Below are 27091 nucleotides of genomic sequence, written 5' to 3'. Positions count from 1 at the left end.
CCATGCTGATGTCTTCCCATTTCCATGTTGGGATTGGCAAAGATTGTAATGGACCAGCAGTTTTCATGTGTATGGCCTTGACACGTCTGCAAGTGTCACACTTCGCCACATAGCGTGCAATTTCGATTTTCATCTTTGTCCACCAGTAATGCTGCTTTAAGTCTTGATACATCTTAGTGCTTCCGGGATGAATAGAATAACGACTAAGATGTGCTTCATCAAGAATTTGCTGGCGGAGTTCTTCGTTCTTTGGCACTACTATGCGGTTTTTAAACCATATCACACCTTGATCGTCTTCCTTGAAACATTTGGCTACTCCAGCCCTTATCTTCTGTCGTATGTGCTTCAGACCCAGATTATTCTTTTGAGCATCAATTATCCTTTGCAAAATGATTGACTCAAGCTTTAACTGATTTAGAGTCCCTTGTTGGATGATCCCCAGGTTTAGCTTTTCCATTTCTTGACACAAAGTGTTCTCGGAGGTCTTCGCCATAAGACAGTGGCAGGATGTCTTACGACTCAGCGCATCTGCCACCACATTGGCCTTGCCTGGGTGATAATGGATCTCCAGTTCATAGTCTTTAATGAGCTCAAGCCATCGTCTTTGCCTCAGATTTAACTATGACTGGGTGAAAATTTACTTCAGACTTTTATGATCTGTATATATGTGACAGATATTTCCCAGCAGATAGTGACGCCAAATCTTTAGGGCATGAACCACAACAGCTAGCTCCAGATCATGAGTTGGATAATGCTCCTCATGTCGGCGCAACTGCCTTGAAGCATACGCAATTACTCGGCCCTCTTGCATCAGTACACAGCCGAGCCCACTGCCAGAGGCATCACAATATACATCAAAACGTTTAGTGATGTCCGGTTGAGCCAATACCGGAGCAGTGGTCAATAGTGTCTTCAGTTGCTCAAAGGCTTCATTACACTTAGAAGACCAATTGAACTTAATGTCATTCTTCAATAAACTTGTGATTGGCTTCACAAGCTTAGAAAAATCTGGTATGAATCTGCGATAATACCCAGCTAGTCCAAGAAAACTCCGGACTTGGTGAACAGTTGTTGGGGGTTTCCACTCCAGAATATCTTTGACCTTGCTAGGATCTACCGCAATTCCTTTAGCTGATAACACGTGCCCCAAAAATTGAATTTCTTCCAGCCAGAACGCGCACTTGCTGAACTTGGCATATAGCTGATGTTCCCTGAGGCGCGTCAATACAATCCGTAAATGCTGAGCATGGTCCTCTTCATTCTTAGAATATATCAAGATATCGTCGATGAAGACTACCACGAATTTGTCCAACTCGGGCATGAACACCGAGTTCATCAAATAGGTGAAGTGGGCAGGAGCATTTGTGAGCCCGAAAGACATTACCAAGTATTCAAACAATCCATACCGCGTAGTAAACGCGGTCTTCGGTATATCCTCGGGCCGAATACGGATTTGATGATAGCCTGACCTGAGATCAATTTTAGAAAATACCCTCGCCCCAGTCAGTTGATCAAATAAGATGTCGATCCTTGGAAGAGGGTACTTATTCTTGATGGTGACCTCATTTAGGGGTCGATAATCCACGCACATTCTCAAGGTTTGATCCTTCTTCTTAACAAAAATGGCGGGACAACCCCAAGGGGACGAGCTTGGCCGGATGAATCCCTTATTCAGTAGATCTTGTAATTGAATCTTTAATTCCGCCAACTCATTAGGGGGCATACGGTACGATCTTCGGGAGATGGGAGCCGTACCGGGCTTTAGCTCAATTACGAATTCTACATCTCTTTCAGGGGGCAGTCCAGGCAAATCTTCCGGAAATACATCTGGAAACTCACATACTACCGAAATGTTCTTGATCTCCGGTACAATGGCTTCATATACTCTACCAGAAGCTTTGGCTGGATTGATTACGGGGAGAGTCAAAAGAATCTCTTCGTGATTATAGCTCAACCTGACGGTTCTGAGTTCATTGTTGAGGATTGCCTTGTGTTGGGTTAACCAATTCATACCCAAGATTACATCTATGTCCTGGCCTTTCAGAACAATCATGTTAGCAGGAAAGTTCCGTCCGGCCATTGTTATTGGCACCTCATAGGCCACTTCTCTAGTAAAAATGTGTCCCCCAGGTGAATGAATTTTAAATCCCTCCTTTGATTCATGGTATGCAATATGATGTTGCTCCACAAATTTCTTGCTAATGAATGTATGTGAAGCACCAGAATCAAAAAGAATAATTGCTGGGTGACTGGCCACGGGAAACGTACCCATCATCACCGGCTCTCCTTCCGGTGTAGTAGCCACTTGAGTGTAATATACACGCCCTGTCTTCCTTGTATTCTTCCCCATAGCATTTCCTTTGGGCTGAGCTGATTTCCCAGATCCTTGCGAAGCATTTGATTGATTTTGCCTAGGATATGGGCAGTCTTTGATAAAGTGTCCCGACTTGCCGCAATTAAAACACCCAGTTGAAGAACTAGGCAAGGCAGGGAATCGAGTGCCTGGGGCACCCGGCTGATTTGGGGTAGTGGAGGTATTGTTGGGGCGGATAATGATTGGTTGTTTGAAGGGAAATGAGGGTGGACGAGAAAAAGTGCGATTTTGGTTTGAAGGTCGGATCACAAACCGTTGCTTCTTCGCCTGGCCCTGATTAGGCCTCTCACCACCGAATCCCTTATTCTTCCCAGAATTTGTGTACTTGGCTTCAACAGATAAGGCTGTGCTGACAGCCTTTCCATACGTGAGATCTATGCATGTGGCCATTTTCCTTTGTAGCCGATCATTCAGACCCCGCATAAAACAGTTCTTCTTCTTTAAATCAGTATTCACCTGGTCGATGGCATACTGCGACAGGTGATTGAACTTGTTGAGATATTGAGTGACGGTATCTCCACCTTGTTGTAACTTCATAAATTCCTCTTGTTTCATATGCAGCACTCCTTCGGGGATGTAGTGTTCACGGAAGGCTGCTTTAAACTCATCCCAGGTGACTTGATGGTTGACAGGTTGAATAGCCACAAAATTTCCCCACCAGGTACTGGCAGGACCACGGAGTTGTTGTGCTGCGAACAACGGCTTCTGCGTCTCTGAGCAACGGAGAAGACCAAACTTTTGTTCAATAACCCGAATCCACTCATCAGCTTCTAGGGGATCTTCAGCTTTGACGAATAGGGGTGGACGGGTTTCAGAGAAGTCCAGATAGGTGGTTTCACGGGGGCCTTGCGGGTAACCTCTTCCCGCCTGCTGCTGGAATTGTTGCTGACCCGCCATTTCCCTAAGGAAGCGGGTATTGTCTGCGGTGGCATTCACCAAGGCGGCAATCACCTCGGCTAACGTGGGAGGAACCGGAGGTGGGTTTGGGGTAACATCCCTGCCCCCAGAAGTTCCGGCTGCGTCCTGTCCTCGAGTCCTGGTCGGCATCTGTGGCAAAAACATTTGAAGTAAACATAATGTGCCAGAGAAAACCTTCCATTTTACATTACTATAAAAAGTAATGATACAGACTCGATATTACATAACAGGATACAATACCCATTATACAAAGTTCAACCTATTATACAACAATACACCCTACAATACACTACTCTACTTTTACTTCTATTACACCATTATTCCTGCTTTCCATTAGTCTTGGCGGCCTCATCGTCAGGTGTGGGAGTCCAGACATCACCCAACGTCAAAGAAGGAGGGGGCTCAAAAAGGTCTAACTCCCCACCCAGCGCACGTCCCGCAACGTGAGATGGTCCGGCTTCCGCCTCAGCAGGTTGCGCAGGCTCACTTGGGTGTAATTGTGAGTATAATATATGGACTTCCTCGTGCAACGTATTGCAGTAAACCTGCAGGTTATCAACCGTTGAGCTAAGTTCTTTAATTCGGGCCTGAGCCCTTGCTTCCTTAGCACACATTAGCAAACGAGACTGTACAGCCCAGTCAAGTGCTAAGTCTCGATCAGCGAGCTAATCCTGCAGATGTCGGATGTCCCTTCGTAGTTCATTGATTCTATCTCCATCGGCGACCCAAGCATCGGTCCTATGTTGCCGCGCTGCTTGAAGTCGACTCACACGGGCTTCAAGGTCTCCGATGGGGTCGTTACTTCCACTGCTGCTGCTTTCATGTCGGGGAGCCAATTGATGCCGAGGCACCCCAATCGGTCCCGTAGACTTGCGTGCCGTTAGCCTGGTGCGTGGCGGCATCTTTTCTAAGGGGGAAAAATGTTATTAGTATTGTGCTTAGCATGATGCATGTATAATTACAGAATCAACCTTAGTCGATTCAACCTTCTATACGTTGCACTCTTCCTATCTGGTCTTTAAGATAGACTCTTCAGAATACTTAGGTAAGAAGAGAAAAGAATTTTTAGGTAAGACTTTTGAAAATCCTTTTGAAGATGCCTCATAATATTTGCAAAGAAGGGCTACGCTCCGATACCAGCTGTGACGGAACCTCCCAAGTAATTAGGCCCACCTACAGTTGTCCTTGTCCAACGGACTTCAGACAACCCTGTAGGTGCCCCTAAGTCACTTGACAAGCTCGGTATCTTTCCTTACCTTACCAGGAACGTCTCACCCGTCTTGCAGAGATTACAGAACATCGGAGATAAAGAAATGCGGAAGCGAATTACATAAACTTACATTTATTTCAAAAGCAAGTTTGAGTTATTTTATTACAGACCAGACTAAAGGTGAGTGCAGAGTAGTAATATTATACAAACCAAGGGAGGCACAAACTCCTCCCGATAAGTTATTAACAAAAGATCCTATGTGGAGGACCGAGTCCTCCCGCACTTCAGTCTTGTTTCTCTTCTTTTGGAACCACCTTGGCACAGAAGCAGCAAAAGTCTGCTACTTCCTCACCTAAAAACAACGAAGGGATAAACCCTGAGTATGGAATTACTCAGCAAGTCTTACCCGACTAAAGAAAAGACTCTCAAGGGTATGCTGGTGATATGGGAGTCAAGGTAAGGCTTTTCAATAATCACAGACTCTGTTTTGCAGAAATGCTTACTAAAGTGGATCCTTAAAATCCAGTTTTATTTGTCAAGTTAAGTAAAATTACCTGCACTAGAGTTCTTTCTACCCTAGTTCAATCACTAGTCCTGCACTAGCCAATTTCTTAACAAAAGCCCATCGTCTTTAGTGGAATGCTACGTGTAGGGCAGTGACCAAGTCTTCATAACCGCGAAGGTACGGCGATCCGAATCGATTATACTCAGCTGAGGATCTCCAATCACACGACATATGTAGCACTTAACCCTTGCATATGTCAACCCGCCACCGGGGTTCTTAAGACCGGATCAGGTTCACGCAAACCGAGAGCACAGATACACCACCGTCCAGCCTCTTTCCATGGAGGGTACACGCTAATCTCGCCACCACTCCACGCCCATTTCGTGTTATCTTATTCCGGCCTTAGTCTGCCCGAGGCAAGGCTTACCCATGACGAGGCATGTGACCAGTTAAAGGGTCCTCGATCATCAAGCCTACAACGACAAGGTCCTTAATCGACTCAGACGGAGACACTACGCCGAGACTCTCTTCTCGTGCAAGTCACCCGCCCGGTCTCAACTTAATTATTTCAAACCCAAAGTTTGGTACCTGGCAGAGGTACATCTTTTCCGATGTTGAACCCATCAAGACCTTGATGGATCCACCATCAAATTTTATTTTCGAAAACATCCCACCCACTTTTGCCACATCATATTTTGTAAAAACAAAACCTTTTGTTTTTCTAAAGCCAAGCTAAGCATCAAAAAGCTTTTGTAAAACAGGTGATTAAGGAAGGTAATCAAATTCAAGGAAGGTAATGCAGGAATGGTTTTATCAAGCAACTCCTATCACCTAATGCAGCAATCAAGTGAGAAAGATTTTAAAATAGCAAGGAAGGTGGCAAATGCACCGGGGCTTGCCTTCGTTTACAGGTGATTCGGGTTCGGATCCACAGATATCGAAATAGAAACTATTCCCGGCCTGGGATTCCGAAGGTGGTGGTGTCCTGTCTTCGGTGACTTCTATCTCTTCTTCACGTTCTAATCATAACCATACATAGGTATAAGAATGGATGCCATGGGATGCTCATGAGAGTGCAAAGATAGCATGAACTTATTATTTATGTCTTGAATACAACTTTCCTTCACGGAGTTCCGGGAACTTAGGGTTTCCGGAGTCGGTAAAGGAGTTCATAGGGCAGAGGGGTGTTTTGGGTTTGGTGATCAAACAAGGTCCAAAACAATTCAAACTCTACCCAAGGCTTCTAAATATTATGAGGAACTCATATAAAAATTTTGAGCATTTTTGGACTTACCATATGTTTTCTAAAAATCCATAACCAACATTTTTAACCACTTTAAATACCCTAAAATTTCTTGCTTCCACTAAAAATCACAAACTTATTTTTACTAAATTCTAGGGAAAATAACAAGCCTAGGAAAATTAGTTTCACAATTTTAGCATTTTTCTACATTTTTCTACATATTTCTAAAGCTTTACTGAAAAAAGAAAAAGAAAAGGTTTAAACAGAGCTGGGCCGGTTCTGGCCCAAACGGCCCAGGACCAGGGCAAAACGCGCCCGCGCGCGCCCGCGCCCTGGCGGCTTTGCAAAAAGGGCCCCAAGTTTTTGACTAACTGTGAACGAGTTCAGTTACTATTTGTATCAGTCACTGACAAATTGCACCGGGGTCCTTGAGGTTCTATCTCTTTACTGCGCTAGGTCCCCGACGACGGTGAGCACAGGGAGCGCAACACCGACGAGCTAGACCGACCGGAGGGGGCGAAGGCCGACGCTAATCTTTAGTTTACACCAGATTCTACCCCTAAGGAGTATTTCCCCTCACTCAATTGCGCTTATGATCAACTACGGAGCTCTGGCCACGGTGGCCGAGAGCATGGCGGCTAAAGCGTTGTGTTCCCGGCGATCCCAGGCAGTTCGGTTCGATTAAATGGGTCGGGGAGCATCACCAACATGTAATGGTGCTAGAACAAGAACGAGAAGGGAATGAGCAGACCTGGGGAAGGCTGGCCGCGGTGAGGTGAGTTCACGGTGGCGGAGAGTGGATTTGGGGCGAATCCAAAATTCGCGAGTTCTAGCGAAGGACTGCCAGCGATTAACGGTGGCTGGGTGGATGATGATGTTATGCAGCTAGGGGAGGGCTCAATTTATAGTGCTAGCGGGCGGTGGCCGCTAATTTGAATGAAGATGTGCGGCGGCCGGAGATAGGGAAGAACCCTGGGCGCGGTGAATACGTGTCCAGAGGCGTGGCAACCTCATCGGCGATGATGGGACAACAGTAGGGAATCACGGCGGTGCCGTGGACAGGCTCGGACACGCGGCGGGCACAGAGATGGCACGACGACGGCGAGCGGCTTTATCTACGGCGGTGAGCAAAGGGGGAAGTATTGCGGCTGACCGGAGTGGCTTCCAGCTCGACGGCGACGACGATCTTTTTACCTCGCAGCGTTATCCGGTTACCAGCGAGCGCAAATCCTAACGGCGGCGACACGAATCTTAGCGCAGGTAGGTCACCGGCGGTGAGCAAGCCGCGCTGGCGGTCTGATCCCCAAACGTTACTGTACCATGGCGCTTGGTATTCAGTCCGTCTGATAGACAAGGTTTAGGCTCGATTTTCTTTGAAATTTGCATGTGAACTTCATTAAACCTCTGTACCAAAGTTGCAGAGTTACAAACCAGCTACAATTCGACTATAGGACTTGAACACATTTGAGTACTAAATCAAGGTGGAATTCATACTCAAAGTTGGCTCTGCTACACTGAATATCTGAATTTCAGACTGAATCAGCCTGACAACCAATCCTTAGGCTTAATTATCTCCAATATTTTCTTAACAACTCTGCTGACACTCTTAAGCAAAGTTATGATCCTATAATTGGGCTACAATTTTGATGTGGTGACCTAGGGCAAAAACCCTAGAATTTGCAAGATACAATGCTCCAAAGTTGAGCCCTCAACACTGAATTTCAGACTTAGAATAGAACCTAATTGAGGTCCATTTTGCATTTAAGTCCAAAACTCAATATTTGGCTTACAAGTCCACACATTTGTGAACCAAAGGACTTAAGAAACCTATTTGACTTGGTTTTTGCACTTTAGCCCAAAAGTGGACTAATTTTGCACATAAGCCCCCAGGGTTTGGTTTTAGGGTTTTCCAGGGTTCCAATTAGGGTTTCTGGTATCCCAGGGGTATAAAAGTGATTCAAGTTTATTCTTGGGGTCATTTTATGACTTTTACCCTAAAGCTTTTAGGTTTTCTCAACTTGGGTTAAGTTTTACCCCTTTAACCACTATTTAGGGTTAAGTCCTTTAACCAGGGTTCTATTTGCAAAAACATTAAAACAATACAACTTGTTTGAAATTTTTGCCTAGTGAATGCACTCTAGGTGTGTCAAACATATGCAATGCCAATGCTTATGATGCCATGCTCAAGTTTTAGTTATAGTAACACCAGGGGTGTTACACCTTGCAAGGTTAAAACTCGATTCGAATCGTCTGCTTCTCGGAGCTAATGAGACTGCTTGATCCATTGTACTGCATTGAGTAAAAAGTGTAAATGAGGTTACTTTCAAAGAGATGTTGATTGACATAATGTTTGATACCATGTATGGATATTTAGGTGTTCATCTAGTCTAAAATTATTATTCTAGAACTTGAAAAGCTAAAACTTGATTTTAGACTCAGCTATTGCTTTTGGCAAACCAAACCCCTCAGCCAAACAGCTTCATGGTCTAGAGGTAGAGGAGTAGACTCCTCACACCGGGTAAGTCTAACTGAGTATTAGTATACTCAGCCTTGCTTGTGGCATAATTTTTGCATGTACCTCCTTGATTTGGTTGATGGTGTGACTTGGCCTCCATCCCTGCCACCGGGATAGACGGTTGAGTGGGTTACTACTTCCGCAGGAGAGGACCAGGAGGAGTAGCCTAGCCAGGCTTCACCATGTTACACAGTTTTCTTCGTTAGTTATTTCCGCTGCATTAAAAATTATGGTTACTATTTCTGAAACTCCAATATGTAATCACTACTGATACTTCTTAAATTTGTGGTATTATGCTTTATTGTATTTTTCTGTGCCTCACCTTCGAGTGAGCTAGTGGTATTCGATCCTTGGTAAGTGGCTTTATCGGACTAGATCCGAGGGACTGACAGGTTATTCCGGTTTAAGTGTGTTGCTGCCCTTGCGGGTGTGACTTGGGCACTTAAGCTGGAATAATTTGGGTGGTTCTGTCACAGCTGGTATCGGAGCGAATACCATTACAGAGAAGTCAATAAGTCATGAGTACCAACTTTTTAAAAGTAAAACTTGCTTAGAAACCAATATTGGATAGATCGTTAGGACGATAAGGATAGACCTAGAACGTGAAGCCTCAGGAAATAGATGGGTAGCTAGGTGGCTATATCTATATAGGCCATAAAGGCTATTACTACTACTATAAGGATGCTGTAGAAGCACCCGAAAAGTAGTTAGGTCTGAGAAGACGCCTAGAATGAGCATGCATCATGATTATCACATCATTGTCTCCTGTGCATCAACATGCTTCTCTCACCTTTATTCCAATAATAAGAACTTGTGAATAATTTGACGCACTGCTATGTTAGGAACTATAAGAAATGCCTTACCTCGTGTCAAATTGGTAACTTTGCTAGGTTGTGTTATGTGCTTCTCTTGCCTTGCTATCTAGGTGGTATTATAAGCGTTCAACCCTTTTTGAAAAAAAAATGTTGTCTGTTCTGCCCATGAAAAGACCCCCCCCCCCTCCGAACAACCTTGAGTTTAGCAAGTGAAACCTCTTTAAAAAATCATGCTTATGTTGGTATTTTTCTAGCCCTCGTGTGTTGCACCACTTAATATACACCTGCACAGCTTCTAGACCGCCATCGCTTGATGGACCAAAGCTTCCTTGTGCACTTGTTTATGTCAAAAAAATTGGTGTTTGTGTCCGCAAAACAACATCCAATCACAAATTCTTCTTGGAACCTTGCCCAAAATCCTCATTAAATTCTCCTCGGCTCAACCTAGAAGCCATCTGGGTTGATGATCTCTCTTTTCACCTGGATCTAGTAAATCTCTACCGCAGCGAAGCATGTTGTGGCTTTATCATTCGAATCTCCGGACCTTTCATTGATTCTGCCTCATTATCTGGTTATCTGTTATAACCCATTCTCAAGTATCTGATATGAATCAGTCTAATATCTTATTTCTAGTCAATCTCATACTCTTTCTCCAGGAAGCATGATGTCTATTGGGGGTATGCTTCGTAGCCGAAGATCCTGAAGAAAGAAACACCTTCAGCGGATCCTCTCAAAAGCAATGCCGAAGCTATCACCTATAAAGCTTCGGCACAGTGACTTGTCTCAAGACGAAGGAGTGAACCGACCTAAAGATGAAATGACCAATAAACCTTGGATAGTTTGTGTCATGACTGTAATCGATTGTGGAGGGCATAAATGTAAGTTCACACAGGCTGCGCCCTGTGCCTATAAATAGATGAACAGTACCCCTGTACTGTTCACGCTATCTTGTAGTCACTCGCGCACAACACTTGGATTTTTGCCTTCTATCAAGCCGAAGGTATAAATGTAATTAAATATCGTATTTAAATATTCAAGTTTGTATAATGATAATATATGAATGATATTATGATGTGCTTATTTGTGTTTATCTTTTATGTTTTATATGTTTCATCTTTCATTTTCCTATAACCGTTATGATGAAGGTGCGTCCTTCATGACCTTCGTCCGAAGATCGTTATATCCTAAGGGAAATAATGCTTCGAAAGACGAAGGACAATAACATTTAATATTTCGTGTTGCCTTGTTCTTGACTCTTAGTATTTGAGAACAAGTCCCCAACATTGGCGCCCACCTCCGGTGAACTCACTTCCACTTTCTGAGCTGATGGCTTCATTCAACAACCTAGCTGAAGCTGCTTCGGCTACAAAGCTGGTGCTCCCAATAACAGGCGGTTCGTGCTCAGAGCCAGCCAACAAGAAGCAGAAGAAGGAGGCTCAGAGAAGGGTACAACATGTTGGGGGTGCACGGACCCTTCATCAAGTCAAAATGGTCCCACATCCCAATCACCTTCTCCCAGGAGGACCTTCAGCTCAAGGATTACCCTCACAATGATGCTATGGTCATTTCTTGTGTCATCAAGGGATTTCTGGTCCACAATGTTCTGGTTGATACAGGCAGTGCAACGGATATTTTATTTGCCAAGGCCTTCAGACAGATGCAAGAGCTAGAGGATACGATTCATGATGTTACACACCCTCTTTGTGGCTTCGGAGGAAGGCAGATCGTAGCATTTGGCAAGATCACGATGCCAGTGACCTTCGGATTTGTCAATAATACAAGGACTGAGCAAGTTGTGTTTGATATTGTCAACATGGAGTATCCTTACAATGCAATCATTGGTCGTGGGACACTCAATGCTTTTGAAGCAATTCTTCATCCAGCATATCTATGCATATAGATACCTTTGGATCAAGGGCCTATTGCTATTCACGGAAGTCAGGAAGCTGCCACAAAGGCTGAAGGAAAGTGGACAGATTCAAAAGCAATCCATAATATAGATGGAGCCGAAGCTTGTGAACAGTATAAGTACAGAAGGGAGAAGGCTGCTTCGGCTGATCAGCCAAAGCCCATGCTTCTATGTGAAGACATAGCAGAGCAGAAGGTATTGCTGGGATCTCAACTATTTGAAGAGCAGGAGAAAACATTGTTAAGGTTTTTATTCAACAACAAAGATGTTTTTTGCATGGTCAGCCAACGATCTTTGTGGTGTCAAAAGGGACGTCATTGAACATTCTCTCAATGTCGATCCATCCTTCAGACCCAGAAAACAAAGGCTTCGGAAAATGTCTGATGACAAGGCCGAAGGTGCTCAGAATGAAGTGAAAAGACTTCTTAGTGCTGGAGTCATCAGAGAAGTAAAATACCCGGAATGGCTACCTAACACTGTTATGGTGAAGAAGGCCAATGGTAAATGGAGAATGTGCATTGATTTTACTGATCTCAATAGGGCTTATCCAAAGGATGAGTTCCCATTACCAAGAATAGATTCTCTAGTGGATGCAGCAGCTTCGTCAGAGCTCATGAGTCTACTAGATTGTTATTCAGGCTACCATCAAATCTGGATGAAGAAGGAAGATGAGCCAAAAACCAGCTTCATAACCCCCAGTGGTACATATTGTTGCCTTCGGATGCCTGAGGGGCTCAAGAATGCTGGAGGAAGCTTCAGTAGAATGACATCCAAAGTCCTTCATTCTCAGATAGGCAGAAATGTACTAACATATGTTGATGATATCATAGTAAAGAGCACGAAGCAGGAAAATCACATTGCTAATCTATAGGAAACATTTGCTAATTTTAGGCAAGCTAGCCTTAAATTAAATCCAGAAAAATGTGTCTTCGGAGTAAAGAAAGGAAAATTCCTTGGTTGTCTAGTTTCAATGAAGGGGATCGAAGCTAATGCGAACAAAATCGAAGCTATTCTTCGGATGGAGCCGCCAAGCACAAAGAAGGGGGCTCAACGGCTGACAGGAAGATTGGCATCTTTGAATCGATTCATATCTAGATCAGTAGAGAGAAATTTACCATTCTTTGAAGTGCTGAAGTCAGCCGAAGTCTTTCAATGGGGATCAGCTCAGCAGAAAGCCTTCGAAGAGCTGAAGCAATACCTAATAGTGCTGAAGTCAGCCGAAGTCTTTCAATGGGGATCAGCTCAGCAGAAAGCCTTCGAAGAGCTGAAGCAATACCTGATAGATCTAACAACGTTAATTCCACTCACGCTAGGGGCTCCTCTGCTATTGTATGTGGCAGCTTCGCACTCTGCAGTAAGTGCGGCGCTTGTACAGGAGAAGCTTGAAGGACAAACTAAAAAGAAAGTCCCAGTATATTTTGTCTCCAAAGTATTAAGCTTATCAAAGAAAAATTACACAAAATTGGAGAAAGTGTTGTATGTTGTGTTAATGGCATCCAGGAAGCTTCGGCATTATTTTCAAGCTTACCATATAATTGTTCCCTTGTCACAACCTCTAAAGGATATTATGAGGAACAGAGAAGCTACTTGAAGGGTTGGAAAGTGGCCGCGGAGCTCAATGAATTCACCATCGACTACGTACACAGATCCTCAATTCAATCTCAGGCGCTAGCAGACTTCATAGCTGACTGGATGCCAGGGGCTCACGAAGAAGGGACAAGCAAAGATACCGAAGCTTGGACGGTGTTCTGCGATGGTTCTTGGGGAACCTTCGGTGCAGGAGCAGCTGTAGTCCTAGTGGCACCTTCAAAAGTCAAAACATGTTTTGCAGTCAAACTGGATTTCAGTTGCACAAATAATATTGCTGAGTACGAAGCACTTCTTTTGGGGCTTCGGAAACTAAGGGCAATGGGAATAAGAAGGGCCATTCTAAAGACTGATTCTCAAGTCATTGCTGGCCATGTGGACAAGAGCAGTAAGGCACGAGATCCGAAGCTTGAAAAGTATCTGGATGCAGTCCGAAGGTTGGAAGCTTCCTTCGAAGGTTTTTCTGTCAAAAATATTCCAAGAGGTGAAAATGAGCATGCAGATTTGCTATCCAAATCAGCGGCTCAGGGGCTTCCCCTTCCCTCTGAAGTATTTTTTGAATCAATAAAAGCACCTTCGGTTGAGCTCATGGAGAGAGCAGTGCTTACTATTTCTCCAGTACACAGTGAAGACTGGAGAACTGAAATAATATCTTTTCTTCAAGGCAATTGTCATTCAAGTGACGAAGCTTATAACAAAAGAATGGAGGCAAGAACAAGACCATATGTGGTAATAGAAGGGGAATTGTATAAACATGGAGTCTGTTCACCACTCCTCAAATGTTTATCAAGAACCAAAGGCATGGAATTAATGAAAGAGATACATGCAGGTCTGTGTGGATCTCACATTGGATCTAGGCCCTTATTGGGAAAAGTTTTCCGATAAGGATTTTATTGGCCGAAGGCAGCTTTGGATGCGGCATAATTAGTCCAAAAGTGCAAAGGCTGTCAAAAATGTGCAAGAGATCAAAAGCAACCTTCGTATCTCAATTAATACAACCCACTTGGTCGTTGCAAAGGTGAGGCCTCGATTTACTAGGTCCACTTCCACCAGCACAAGGAAACCTAAAATAGGTTGTGGTGGCGGTAGAGTATTTTTCCAAGTGGATTGAGGCGAAGCCTTTAGCCACAATAACTTCGGTCACTGTCCAGAAATTTTTCTGGCAAAATATTGTTTGTCGCTTCGGAGTGCCGAAGGCTATTACTGTGGACAACAGGACACAATTCGATGCTGAAGCTTTCAAAGAATTCTGTGAACAAATTGGCACGAAGATTCATTTTGCATCGGTTAGACATCCGGAGTCAAATGGACTTGTTGAAAGAGCTAATGGCATTATAATGACAGGAATAATGAAGTTAATCTTCAATCAGCCCAGACGAAAGTGGCCTGATGAATTGATCAAAGTGGTGTGGAGCCACAACACAACAATATCAAGGTCAACATGCTTTACACCATTCAAATTACTGTTTGGTGACGAAGCAATAACCCCAGAAGAAGCTAAAGCAGGATCAATAAGAACAATGGCTTCGGCAGAGGACGAAGCTGATTGTTCTGTGGCAAAAGATGTTATAGAAGGGATCAAGATTTAGACAGTGGAGAACATCAATAAATATCAAACCGAAACAATAAAGTGGCGTGACAGAAAAAATCAGCTAAAGAACATTAAGCCAGGGCACTTGGTACTTCGGAGAGTGGCCAACCCAGATACAGTAGGCAAGCTACAGCTAAAGTGGGAAGGACCTTTTTTGGTAGTATCTTCGTCAAGACCCGAATCTTACAGATTGAAGGATATGAACGGCAATGACATTCCTAGATCTTGGAATGCGGATGAGCTTCGGCGATATTATGTTTAGCTAATGTAATCTTTTTATTTTTCCTATGGCACCCTTTTCCTTTCTGAAGGGGGAGAAAGGTTTTTAATGGGGCCATAGCATGTAATTTCCCTTTTTCTTATTCAGCTCTACGAGAGCAAAATCCCCCAAAAATTGTAAATGTAAAAACTCAGCATGCACCATCGAGTGCAGGCAAAAAGGAAAAAATAGTGACGAAGCTCGAAAGTCGTCCCTAAGGGGATGCAGAGCACGACGAAGCTACAAAAAGCCGTTCCTAAGGGAGCGCAGCGTAAGTTTTCTGCTCAAAAGTCGTTCCAAAGGGAATGCAGAGCTTATAGCGAAAAGTCAACGTTGATTCCGCCGAAATATAGGGCGAAGCGCGAAAAGTCAACGCGATACCGCCGAAATAGAAGGCGAAGAAGTTCAAAAGACGTTCCTAAGGGGATGCAGAACTTACAGCGAAAAGTCAGCGCTGATACACCGAAAAATAAGCGGTGAAGCCGAAAAATAAGCGGCAAAGAGACTTCGGTCATTCCCAAGGGAATGAAGGCTATGGTTGTGGCTTCGTATGTGTGTTTGAACATTCATTTGCACGACACATTACATCATACATTTGCATTCATAAACATTCATTTAGACATACATAGGATCATCATCATAACATAGACACAGGTGGATGCTTCGGCTCTAAAAATAAGGCTTCGGCAAAAAGTGAAAAAGAAGCAGCTTTATGCTTCGTTGTGTACGAAAAGAAGGGAAGGTGTTTTTCGCCTTCGACTCAAAAAATGCTAGTTTCGTCCACAGCAAAGCAAATCAATTCAAGTACAAGTGTTGTTCACATCGAAGCACTTCATATGTTGATGGAAAGGTAAAAATATATTACAAGGTATGGACAAAGTTTACATAGTAAAATTTAATTCTTAAGTTACAATATTCTTTACAAAGGTTATTACAAGAATTCTTAGAGTCTTTTCCATAGCTATCTATTCAAGCTTCGTCATTATCTATTAAGCTTCGGCTTCGCGCTCTTTAGCTTCATCAACTTGCTCCTCAGCTTCGTCATCCTGTACATATTTAAGTATTGTAAGAATTATTCAAGTTCAAAGGGAAAGGTAAGCACAAGGTATGATTTTGTTACCGGCTTAAGATGACTTTGTGCTTCGTCACCAGCTATGCTTCGTCCACCCTTCGTCCATATTAGTTTTATAAACCTATTACCTATGCTTCGGGCAAGATTGGGAACATCAACTAGATCTACTGGTGATAAACTAAAATTGGGCCTATTAAAAATATTTCCATGTGTGCAACCAGATTTCAGGAAGGCGACAGCTGTGCCCCGAGAAGCTACCAGGGCACAGAAGTCACCATGTCCGGCTATGATTTCATCAAGGTCATCAACTTCACCCTCGATATGTTCGAAGGCCCCTGGCAGGTCTTTAGTCGAAGGGCTAAATTCTTCACAGCTGGCTCCAACCGAATTGAAGATTTGCTTCAGCCGTTGTACACATCGGCTACTGAACTCCAGACATTTATTCTGAAGCTCTGTCAATGATTTTTGCAAACTTGAACTTTTCTTGACCTCGGCCTCAAATTTTGCATTAAACTTTTGTTTTTCCTGTTTGAAGCTTTCTGACTTTGAGAGAAGCTCTGTATTTAACTTGGCAATTTTAGCTTCAGCTTCAGCCAATAAACCTTCTGTTGTCTGAAGCTTGAAATCCTTCTTTTCAAGAGCAGTTGCTTGATCTTTTATTTTGCTTTCTAAACCCATAATTATAACTTCATGTTTTTTATCTTCAAGATCTTGTTGCATTCTTAAAGCTTTACTCAACAGCATACTCTGTGCACAAGTAACCTTCGTTAGAAAACACCTTCGTTGTTTAAAACAATAAAAAATCGAAGAAAAAGTTTTTTACCTTGAAATTAGAATAGAATAAGCTAGCGACAAGATGTTGTCGTTGGTAGCGGCTTATGTCGGTTTCAAGCTTCGGGAAACCAATACTCTTTGATAGAGTACCGATAACCTTCGCTACGGTTTGATCTCGGACGCAGCCTAACTTTTCATCATCAACACCACCGAAGAGTAGTGCTCCTGACTGATATCCGCAGGATATGGCATATTCTTTTAACTCTTCTTTCTCAGCCTTCGTTAACTCTTGTCCAACTAAGTTTTGAAAGTTGCAAATTTCCTCTTCCGAAGCATCTTCAGCTATTTTCTTCCCCTTCTCAGGTACTATAGCCATTGTTTCTTCAGTGGCTGTGGCAGCTTCTTCTGTGGCCATGTCCAGAAGTATCTTATCAATGTTAGAAATTGTGCTTTCTAAATGTACATCTTCGGCCGTGGCAGCTTTGGCAGCTACAACTTCAACAGGTACAACTTCGGTCGCTGTTGTGCTCTCAATAACTGGTGCCTTCGAAGCCAAAGTTGTTGGTGGTGTCCTTTCAATAACTTCTGTCACTGTAACAATTCTTCGTTTTTTCGGCCCAGTTACCTTCTTTGTTAGCGAGGGCTCCTTTTCCTTCTGAAAAAGCTTCGTTAGATGTGGCCCCAGTGGACTTAGCTTGATAGGCAAAGATTCAGTCATTACCTTTAAGATTTCTTCCACATCGGTGGCAGAAGGTGTTGTAGCAGGTTCTTCCTCTATATCAGTTGCCTTCTGCTTCGGAGCCGCAACCTTTCTTTTCTTCGAAGCATCTGTCTTCGGCTCAGGCCTCAGCTTTCTCTTTTTCAGTTTTTCTTCGTCATCCTTCACCAATTTAGCATCTTCTTTATTCAGGACGCTGGCAACTCTCTTTCTCTTTTGCCCTTCGGCGCCTCGGTCCAGTCGCTCATAGTCAGGATACTCAAAGTTCAGAGCATCGATTACCCGATTTAACCTTCGCTTCGGACGAGTGCCGAAGGCTGCAGTCATCAGTTGGTCTTCTTTTTTAGAATAATTGCCAAGAATGTCATTGCACATAACTTCTATGGTGTTTAACCATTCTTGGCAAGGCACTTTGAAATGTTTCTTGAATTTATAATAGTAGGGTAGCCGAACAAGTTCCCCCTTTTTCTTTTCTCCCTTGAGCTTCGACATGTCCCACTCTTTCAAAGTTGGGAACACTCTAAAAGCCAAGAATTCTTGCACCAGATCCCTAGTGCCAATATGCTCCGCAATAACTCGAAATTTTCCAAGTGCAATTTGGCTTGGACTCTTCGGTGTCATGTTGCATTGGGGCCTGGTTTCTCCGAAGATTAATTCCAGTGGACTTTGGACCAGCTTCTCCTTTTCTTCATCAACTTTGACGTAAAACCATTCGGTCTTCCAGCCAGCTGGCCACTTGGTACGATAGCTGATAACTGGAAACTTTATATTTTTGCGATAGGCAAAGTTGTAGCAACCGAAGTTTTCATGCAACCCATCTTCTCTCGCTTTTGTTTGATAATGAAGCTCATGTACTCGGCAGAAGCCTTCGGCAAATGGTTCTACCCCCTGGCTTCGGAGGGCCCAGATATAGACACTAAGCCTAACGATGGCATTAGGAGTTAGTTGATGAAGATAAATTCCAAAAATTTTCAAAACATCAGCAATCATCCCATTCAAAGGAAATCTTAATCCTACTTTGAAGAAGCTTTTGAACACTACCACCTCATCCTTTTCCGGCTTCGGAGTAATCTCTTCTCCACCAAAACGAACCAGCTCCTTTTTTGCTTCACTGAAATAGCTCAGCTTCATCAGCTTAGACATATCACATTTGGTAACGGTGGATTTCCCAAACTCCAAGTGACTGGGTTTAGATGGCACGACGCTATAATCATCTTCAGATTCAAATTCCTCAGCATCAACCTGCTCAGCTTCAGCAGCAGGCGCATCCTCTGATACTACCAGCCCTGACCGTTGCATCACTTCAGAAATTGGAGTAGTTTCAGCACCTTCGGCTTCCTCTCCGTCGCGAGTAACCCTAGCTGTTGAGCGTACCCTAGCAATCTGATGATTGAATTTCTTGTTTTTTGATGAAGTTGAAAAATTTTTAACTTTGCCGAAGTTCTTTCTTGTTACGAAGCTTGAGCAAAATGAATAGCTTCGGTTGACGATGCATTAAGCAAGCTTCGGCTATGGTCAAATTTTTGGCAGCAAAACAGTGCAATAGCAATGAATGCTGTGGTAACTTCTCACCTACCCGTCTGTTTATATAGTACCGCGGGTGGGAAGGTAAATCGTCAACTCTTGCACACCGGACAAACAGCCGCCCGCACCCACTGAACGGTGGGCCACAGAGCCCGAGAAGGTGAATCGCCAGGACGCGTGTAACTGCTGCATGGCGGGGCCACCTCGCGCTCGGATTATTTTAATCGTTTCTCGGCAACGAGCTCATGGAAGGTGTTTTTCGGATCTTCGGCATCTCGAAGCCTAAGAGAGTTTTTCACGGATCAAGCTTGTTACGAAAAACGATCTAGCACCGCGAAGGGGCTACTGTTGGGGGTATGCTTCATAGCCGAAGATCCTGAAGAAAGAAACACCTTCAGCGGATCCTCTCAAAAGCAATGCCGAAGCTATCACCTATAAAGCTTCGGCACAGTGACTTGTCTCAAGACGAAGGAGTGAACCGACCTAAAGATGAAATGACCAATAAACCCTGGATAGTTTGTGTCATGACTGTAATCAATTGTGGAGGGCATAAATGTAATTTCACACAGGCTGCGCCCTGTGCCTATAAATAGATGAACAGTACCCTTGTACTGTTCAAGCTATCTTGTAATCACTCGCGCACAACACTTGGATTTTTGCCTTCTATCAAGCCGAAGGTATAAATGTAATTAAATATCGTATTTAAATATTCAAGTTTGTATAATGATAATATATGAATGATATTATGATGTGCTTATTTGTGTTTATCTTTTATGTTTTATATGTTTCATCTTTCATTTTCCTATAACCGTTATGATGAAGGTACGTCCTTCATGACCTTCGTCCGAAGATCGTTATATCCTAAGGGAAATAATGCTTCGAAGGACGAAGGACATTAACATTTAATATTTCGTGTTGCCTTGTTCTTGACTCTTAGTATTTGAGAACAAGTCCCCAACAATGTCGTTTTATCCATTTTATCTGTAAACAGTGTATCCATTCGATTTAATGGATGTTGCTGTTATCTTTGGATCTTTCATGTCTCTAAAAAGCTCATTAATCATGAACTCTTGAGTCCTTCCTTCTCGTATCCCATCTCGTACTAATCTATGGACTGATAATCTCCGTGTTGATCATAAAATAGTTCTCTGAGTGGAAGAAAATTCTCATGTGATTCTCTTTTGCCAACAATTCTATGTTTCAACTCCTTTCATGATCTTATTTTTCGAGCCATACTCTTAAGGGCTCCATCTATTTATGCCACATGGATTTATCGTTGGTTGCATTTGGTAATGGTGTTATGACTAAACGACCGATGGTGTCACGATGAACCGAGAGCCTCCTATGGGTGCACACACATGGTTGAGCTGCTCGGCACGCGCTGGTATCGCGGTTAATAGTCGTGATCCATTATGACACTATGCCGATGTGCTATCTTTTGTGGACATTCTCTCAGAGTGATCGCTGCATTTTGTCTCAACATGTCGCGATATTCTATCCAAATCTATCTTCAGTATCTTGTCAGATCCCATCTCATGAATTTGCATCTATCTCCAACCTAGGAGTTACATGCTTCTCCACCCTTAAAGATTCTCATTCGAATCTCAGGACGAGATTCTTTTAAGGGGGAAGGCTGTGACACCCCTGGTGTCTATTTCGTGTATGTCGGGAGAATTATCCCAATCTCGGATGCTCAGTGAAAATTTCTATTTCTTGCTCGCGTATGTCTCTAGTTATCCAGACTATTTGTACACATTTCACCGAATTCGGAGTTATTCAGTCTCACAAAAGGCCGAATTTGGAGTCTATTAAAACTTTTATTTCTCAGCACGAATGCAAACTCGTTAATCAATCTCGATTTATAAATCTCGTCTAAGGCTCATTTAATCAAACTCTCAGTGGTTGCTAGTCGAGCCGTGTCCGAGTCCAATTCCTCTGACTTCGATCGATGTCAGACTATTTTGTCCGGATCCGTAGTCTCGAACAGGAATACCCAGTGTGTTCACATCTATATAATTCTAACCAAATTGACTTAATAACTTTGTGTCCGATCTGAATTCGAAAATCAACATCGACAATGATTTTTATTAATCCGACTCGTTTTATTTCGATGCCGAATCCGAAGCTGATCGATCTCGATTCATTTTATTTCTTCTTGTGCGCGAGAATTTAATTTCCAAGCGACACCCAAATAAAATGTCTCGGTTCATTTTATTCTGTGGCCTCTCGTTCGTCCGGACGTCAGCTCGCTCCGTTCCCGGCGTCGGTCTCATCCAACGAGTGATCGCTGCGCAAATCGGCCGACAGATGACCACTCCTCTCCAACCAATAATTGTCACCGTCCTAATAAACAACTCATACGGGAGCTCTTGTCTCAGAGAAATAAAATAAAGTTTACTTAGCTCCTAAGCAATAACCTTTTTTTGTTCTCCTTAAAAATTTCATCAGCATCTGTGTTCTTTCCCGTGCCCGCACGCCACAGCCGACAGCGCCACCGCGTGGCGCAGGCTGTCTGCCACCACCGCGCATGTTGGCCAGTTTTCAGCCACCTTCGTGCTCGTCCAATGCCGGTTGCCGCCCACAGTGGCCAATGGGTTGGCAGCAACGTCTTGTTAAATCAACTAGCTGCCAGGCTCCTCACGCACGCCAGGCAGGGAATCCTTCTTCCTCAGCGCGCAGAAGGATCTCTTGGCGTCTTCCCTACTAAGTCGCTCCCATCTTCTTGCTGTGGAGCACCTCCTTGCCATCTCCCTCCCCAACCGAGCTCCTCCCATGGCGCTCGACACCCTTGCCCCATTGGAGCTCGACCAGGCCTCACCTCCCTCCTCTTTGTTTCCCTTGAACCCAAGCGCAGGAAGTCGCGCCCTTCTTCTCCACAGGCACATGAGTAATTTCTCCCTAGATCCATGGCGCCACATCTCCAACCGGACCTCTGCCCTCTGTGCTCGGTGCCGGATCCCCATGGCGCACAAGCCCTATGCTCCCCCATGCACCTCCTCTTCATCCAGACGCGTGTGTTCCTCCCATGGAGCCTGGCTTCCCTATTCTCGGACGCTAGAGCTCCGAAGGCCGCCCCCCAGTGTCTTCTCCTCAATCCTCTACCCCCCTTTCTCCATGGCGTTCGGCAGCAGGGAGCCCTTCTCACCAGCGTGCAGGAGCAGGGCCTCCATGGCGCCACCCCACCCCTCGGCTCCAGCTTCCTCGATGCCCCCTGCTCCTAACTCTACCGAGCGCCCCTCGTACATGTTCTCTGTTCGGCGCAGGAGCCCCCATGGTGCCTTAAATGGCCATGACATTCCCCTTTTTTTGTAGCTTGCCTCCCTACCGGGTCTCTTCTTGATGACCGCGACGAGATCCCCTCCTCCAAGCACCTGGCACGTAGGGACCTTCTCTGGCCGAGCTCAAGCAGCGCCTGTACTGCGCTCGCCGAGCTCCTCCTCAAGTGCTCCTCCATCGGTCCTCGTCCCTGCACGAGCAGCAGTAGCAGCGCTCCTCACGCTCGACCTCGGCAAGGACATGCAGCCCCATCCACGACGCCAAAATTCTTCGGTGATACCTCGTTGTTCTGTGTTCCTTGATTTTATAAAATAACTGAACTAATAAGCTGTGTAATAATTGTGGATGTAGTTTAATCACTGCTCCTTGTTGTCGTCGCGCTTCGTGCATCGTTTCTCGATAGAAAGCCAAATCGACATGCATGCATGCGCACCTCCACTCGGGTTTCGTCCTGGTTCTTCGCTTTAGAAAAATGTGATTTTGTTTTATTTACGGCTCAGTCGATGGCATGAATATGTGTGTGAAAGTGTAATTGTATGAATGGACGCGTCTAGAGAAGAAAATGAAGTAGAAAAGAACTCGGATGCTTTTATATTTTGATAGGAAAAATATGTGATGCGTTGTTTGATGCGAAGACTAAGTTACAAAATGTGGATTATGTTTTGGGAAATGCATCGATATGTGTTTATGTGAAAAGTATATTTGTTTTATGCAAGGTGATGGGATTCATGATTATATAGGGGGTATATTTATTCATGTGACGAGTAGTTTAGAAAATGCTAGTTTGCGTGGAGGATGTATTATTAAGACATGAGTGTCGGAGTTCATATACTAGTGGTACGCTAGGCGAGCGGCGTTCCAAATTAATTAACAGGTTGATGTGGTAGCTGTCGTGCGTGATTTATTGTTAGTGAGTAGTTGAATTACGAGTTATGTGAGGATTATGTTAGAAACAAGTATGCGGCGTGTAACTGTGTTCGTGTTGTGAATAATAGATCATTAGGTATTGTTGGTGTCATTAGCAAGTGGGATGATTTCGGTTGTGAGATAAATTTTGAAAGGTGAAGAACATGTGTAGTGTGTCGATCAAGTTAACAGATAGGTTCCGTAAATATGCTTGTGATGCTTTTATGTGCATGATAAGATTGATGCCTTATCGTCGTAGTCTCAGGAAATTTTCTGAAATGTGCTAGTGCTCTACTGATGGGGTTGAATGAACTTGAGATGTATTAGAATAGTTGTGTATCGTGCAGGTTATCCAAAAATGGCGAAAGGTGGTGTATGTTGGTAATTGGGAAATAGTCACGTCATTAGCCAACTCATGTTAAGTAGGAGTCGATTGCGTTAAGTAATTGTTATATACATATTGTGTCTCAGGTTGCGATAATAATGGGTTAGCAGTCTTGTTAGATGGTTTTGGTTAAGCTCGTGGTCACGATGAATTGCTTGTTATGGTCTAAATGCGCATGGTTATGGTCGCGGGTAAAAATTTGTAGTGCTCATGTGATGTCTAAGTTAAAATGAAAACTAGTGTGTGAAGAGCGCATCGATATACATATATACCGGGTCTGAGTATTGTGGTGAATGCATTTGTTAAACGTGTGTGGTAGTTCTAGTACACAAAATGACTTGGATAAAAAAATTAGTAAGTCGACTTGTTAGTCCTAATTTGATTGTTTTAACTGTAATAAATGGTAAAGTGTTAGAGTAATTTCAGTCTCTAGAACATGACAATTCTTGAAGTAAATAGGAACTAAAATTTATAGTTGTCGTTTTGGGTTGCACGCACTGTTTTCGTCGTGCTGTATGTTTGGTGAACTAAATTTTGTTTTCTGTAGAAAAGTCATATAGAAGAGTTGTATATAACTTTATTACCTTACTTGTGTTAAAATTTGAAAGCCATAAGCCTGATAGTTTAAAAGTTATGCTTTTCACAAATTCAGTAACTGAATCTGTCCAATTTCTATACAGATTTCAAAAACTGCATTGTTTGCTTAAGTTAATATTACAATCAGTTCATGGTCGTTATAAGAAAGTTGTAGATGCTTTTTTATCTTGTTTTTGTTAAAATTTCATAACCATAGGCCTCATAGATTAAGAGTTATGAATTATACAATCTGATTGCTGTGTTCTATCCACTGTCAGAACAGATTTCGAAAACTATATTGTTTGATTTAGTTAAACATTGAATCACTCCTTGATGATTATAAAAGTTGTACATTAATTTTTCTGAGCTTTCCAAAAGGTCTTGGATCACTCTTTTTGGTGATCTGAAGATTAAGTTATGGATGTTTAAAGTGGGAAGACTGAATCTGTCCAAATCTGGACAGCAAAGTCTTCTAGTGTCTTTTATCCTTAATTGCATATTGAATAACCTTGAGATGTTTATAAATGATTTGTAGAAAATTTTATTAGCTTTCCATAAAGTCTAGGATCACCTGTTTTGGATATATGGGTCTCTGGTTATGAATTTTTGAAACATAGAGCCTGAATCTGTCCAACTTTGACAGAGCCGTTATTTTTGCACAATTCAACCTTGCTAAGAGCCTAATCATGTTGAGATGATAATACCAAAGATGTAGAGCGTTTCATATGCTTTCCAAAAAAGTATTTGTTCACTATTTTGGATAAATAACGTGTGATTGATGACTGAAACAAACAACTGGTGTGCTGATGTCCTAAATGTGGTAGATGTGATTGATTGCTCTACTCCATTGTGTTTGTCTTGAGTCAACCGCTTTGCTTATTGTGGGTTTTAATTGAACATGAGTAATAATGATAGTGACTAATATAATTTGAGTTATATATAAGTAAGTAGTACATATCTCACTAAGTAGTAAACTTAATTGGTTAAGGTCTAATAAGTGTTTGCCTAGTGAATAATTGTAAAGCCCAATTAAGTGACTAATTTGTTTTCAACTAAGTTTGTCTATAAATAAGTCGTAGCGAACATAGGTAATTAACTAATTTGATGTTAAGTAACTAATGGATGATTAAAGTAAACATGGTCAATGCTTGTGCTCGTGATGTCGTGTTGTGTTGGGTAAATATAGGAAATGTCTGTCGTCCTTCTAGTGGTGTTAATATTGGAAGTCGTTGACATGTAGATAGCTAGCACTAGTGTGTGTGGTTGTTCATGATGTCTCGCTATTTAGTGTTTAGTTCGCTACCGTCTGTTTTGGCATTCTCTTGTGATATTTTTCACCATATTCATATATGTGCATCCTGCATCTCATTTAGGACTGAGAGATGATGATCGTACAAGTGATGTGGTGCCAACCACAAGATGTAGTTGATGGACGACCTGAAGAAGGATGGACTTAACCGGTGGATGTTTGCTAAGCGAGTGTCATCTAGCAAACACTATCTAGTGTTGAATTCCACGCAAGCCCCGGTTTTATGCATAACCGTTTATATATGCTAGTTTACTACACTTAATGTTTGTAGGTTTGTACTGTGAACTTAAGTGTAGGAGTTGCTTGAAACCCTAGTTGCATGAACTCATGGTTCTTTTTGAGATGGATACTAGTATGCTAGGTCGAGTAGCTTCTTTGCTAATTAGGGATCTCGGTAGAAGCCGAGTGTTTTTTCTAGCACTCGCGCAAGGTCAGGAATTGGTTGTATCCATTTTGATAACAGAATGATGATTGTCTGTGGACACGGTTCCATGGGGATGCGTTGTCTACGAGACGAAATTGCAATAAGGATTAACGTGCGAATACCTGTGTCAAGCATTTGAACGTACTAAACACATGTCGGGAAATATGGTAACCAGTAAGCCTAGTACCTGAGTGAAGCCGGGTGCGGACTTTCCTCCTCACTTGTCCTGAAACGTGGTCTCCCATTCCGAATATGGTGGGTACAAGTGTGGTCACTGCACGGCGGCAGCCGAGGTCAGTGGAGCATTGTATGCCAAGGCGGTAAGCCCTCGCCGCGAACGGGGGATCGATGGACGGTTGATGTGTGTGGGGATGGAGTGCCCCTACATGTCGTGTGTTTAGGTCTACCTTGCAAGGTTAAAACTCGATTCGAATTGTCTACTTCTCGCAGCTAATGAGACTGCTTGATCCATTGTACTGTATTGAGTAGAAAGTGGAAATGAGGTTACTTTCAAAGAGATGTTGATTGACATAATGTTTGATACCATGTATGGACAGTTAGGTGCTTGTCTAGTCTAAAATTTTTATTCTAGAACTTGAAAAGCTAAAACTTGATTTTAGACTCAGCTAGTGCTTTTGGCAAACCAAACCCCTCAACCAAACAGCTTCATGGTCTAGAGGTAGAGGAGTAGACTCCTCACACCTGGTAAGTCTAGCTGAGTATTAGTATACTCTGCCTTCCTTGTGGAATAATTTTTGCAGGTACCTCCTTGATTTGGTTGATGGTGTGACTTGGCCTCCATCCCTGCCACCAGGATAGACGGTCGAGTGGGTTACTGCTTCCGCAGGAGAGGACCAGTAGGAGTAGCGTGGCCAGGATTCGCCATGTTACTCAATTTTCTCCGTTAGTTATTTCTGCTACATTAAAATTTATGGTTACTATTTCTGAAACTCCGATAATGTAATCACTACCGATACTTCTTAAATTTGTGGTATTATGCTTTATTGTATTTCTCTGTGCCTCACCTTTGAGTGAGCTAGTGGTATTCGATCTTTGGTAAGTGGCTTTATCGCACTAGATCCGAGGGACTGACTGGTTATTCCGGTTTAAGTGTGTTGCTGCCCTTGCGGGTGTGACTTGGGCACTTAAGATAGAATAATTCGGGTGGTTCTGCCACACGACTACGGTGTGGCGCAATCGC

The sequence above is a fragment of the Zea mays genome, chromosome 7 (genome assembly GCF_902167145.1).
Source record: "Zea mays cultivar B73 chromosome 7, Zm-B73-REFERENCE-NAM-5.0, whole genome shotgun sequence".
Classification (NCBI taxonomy): domain Eukaryota; kingdom Viridiplantae; phylum Streptophyta; class Magnoliopsida; order Poales; family Poaceae; genus Zea; species Zea mays.
This window is presented reverse-complemented; position numbering follows the sequence as displayed.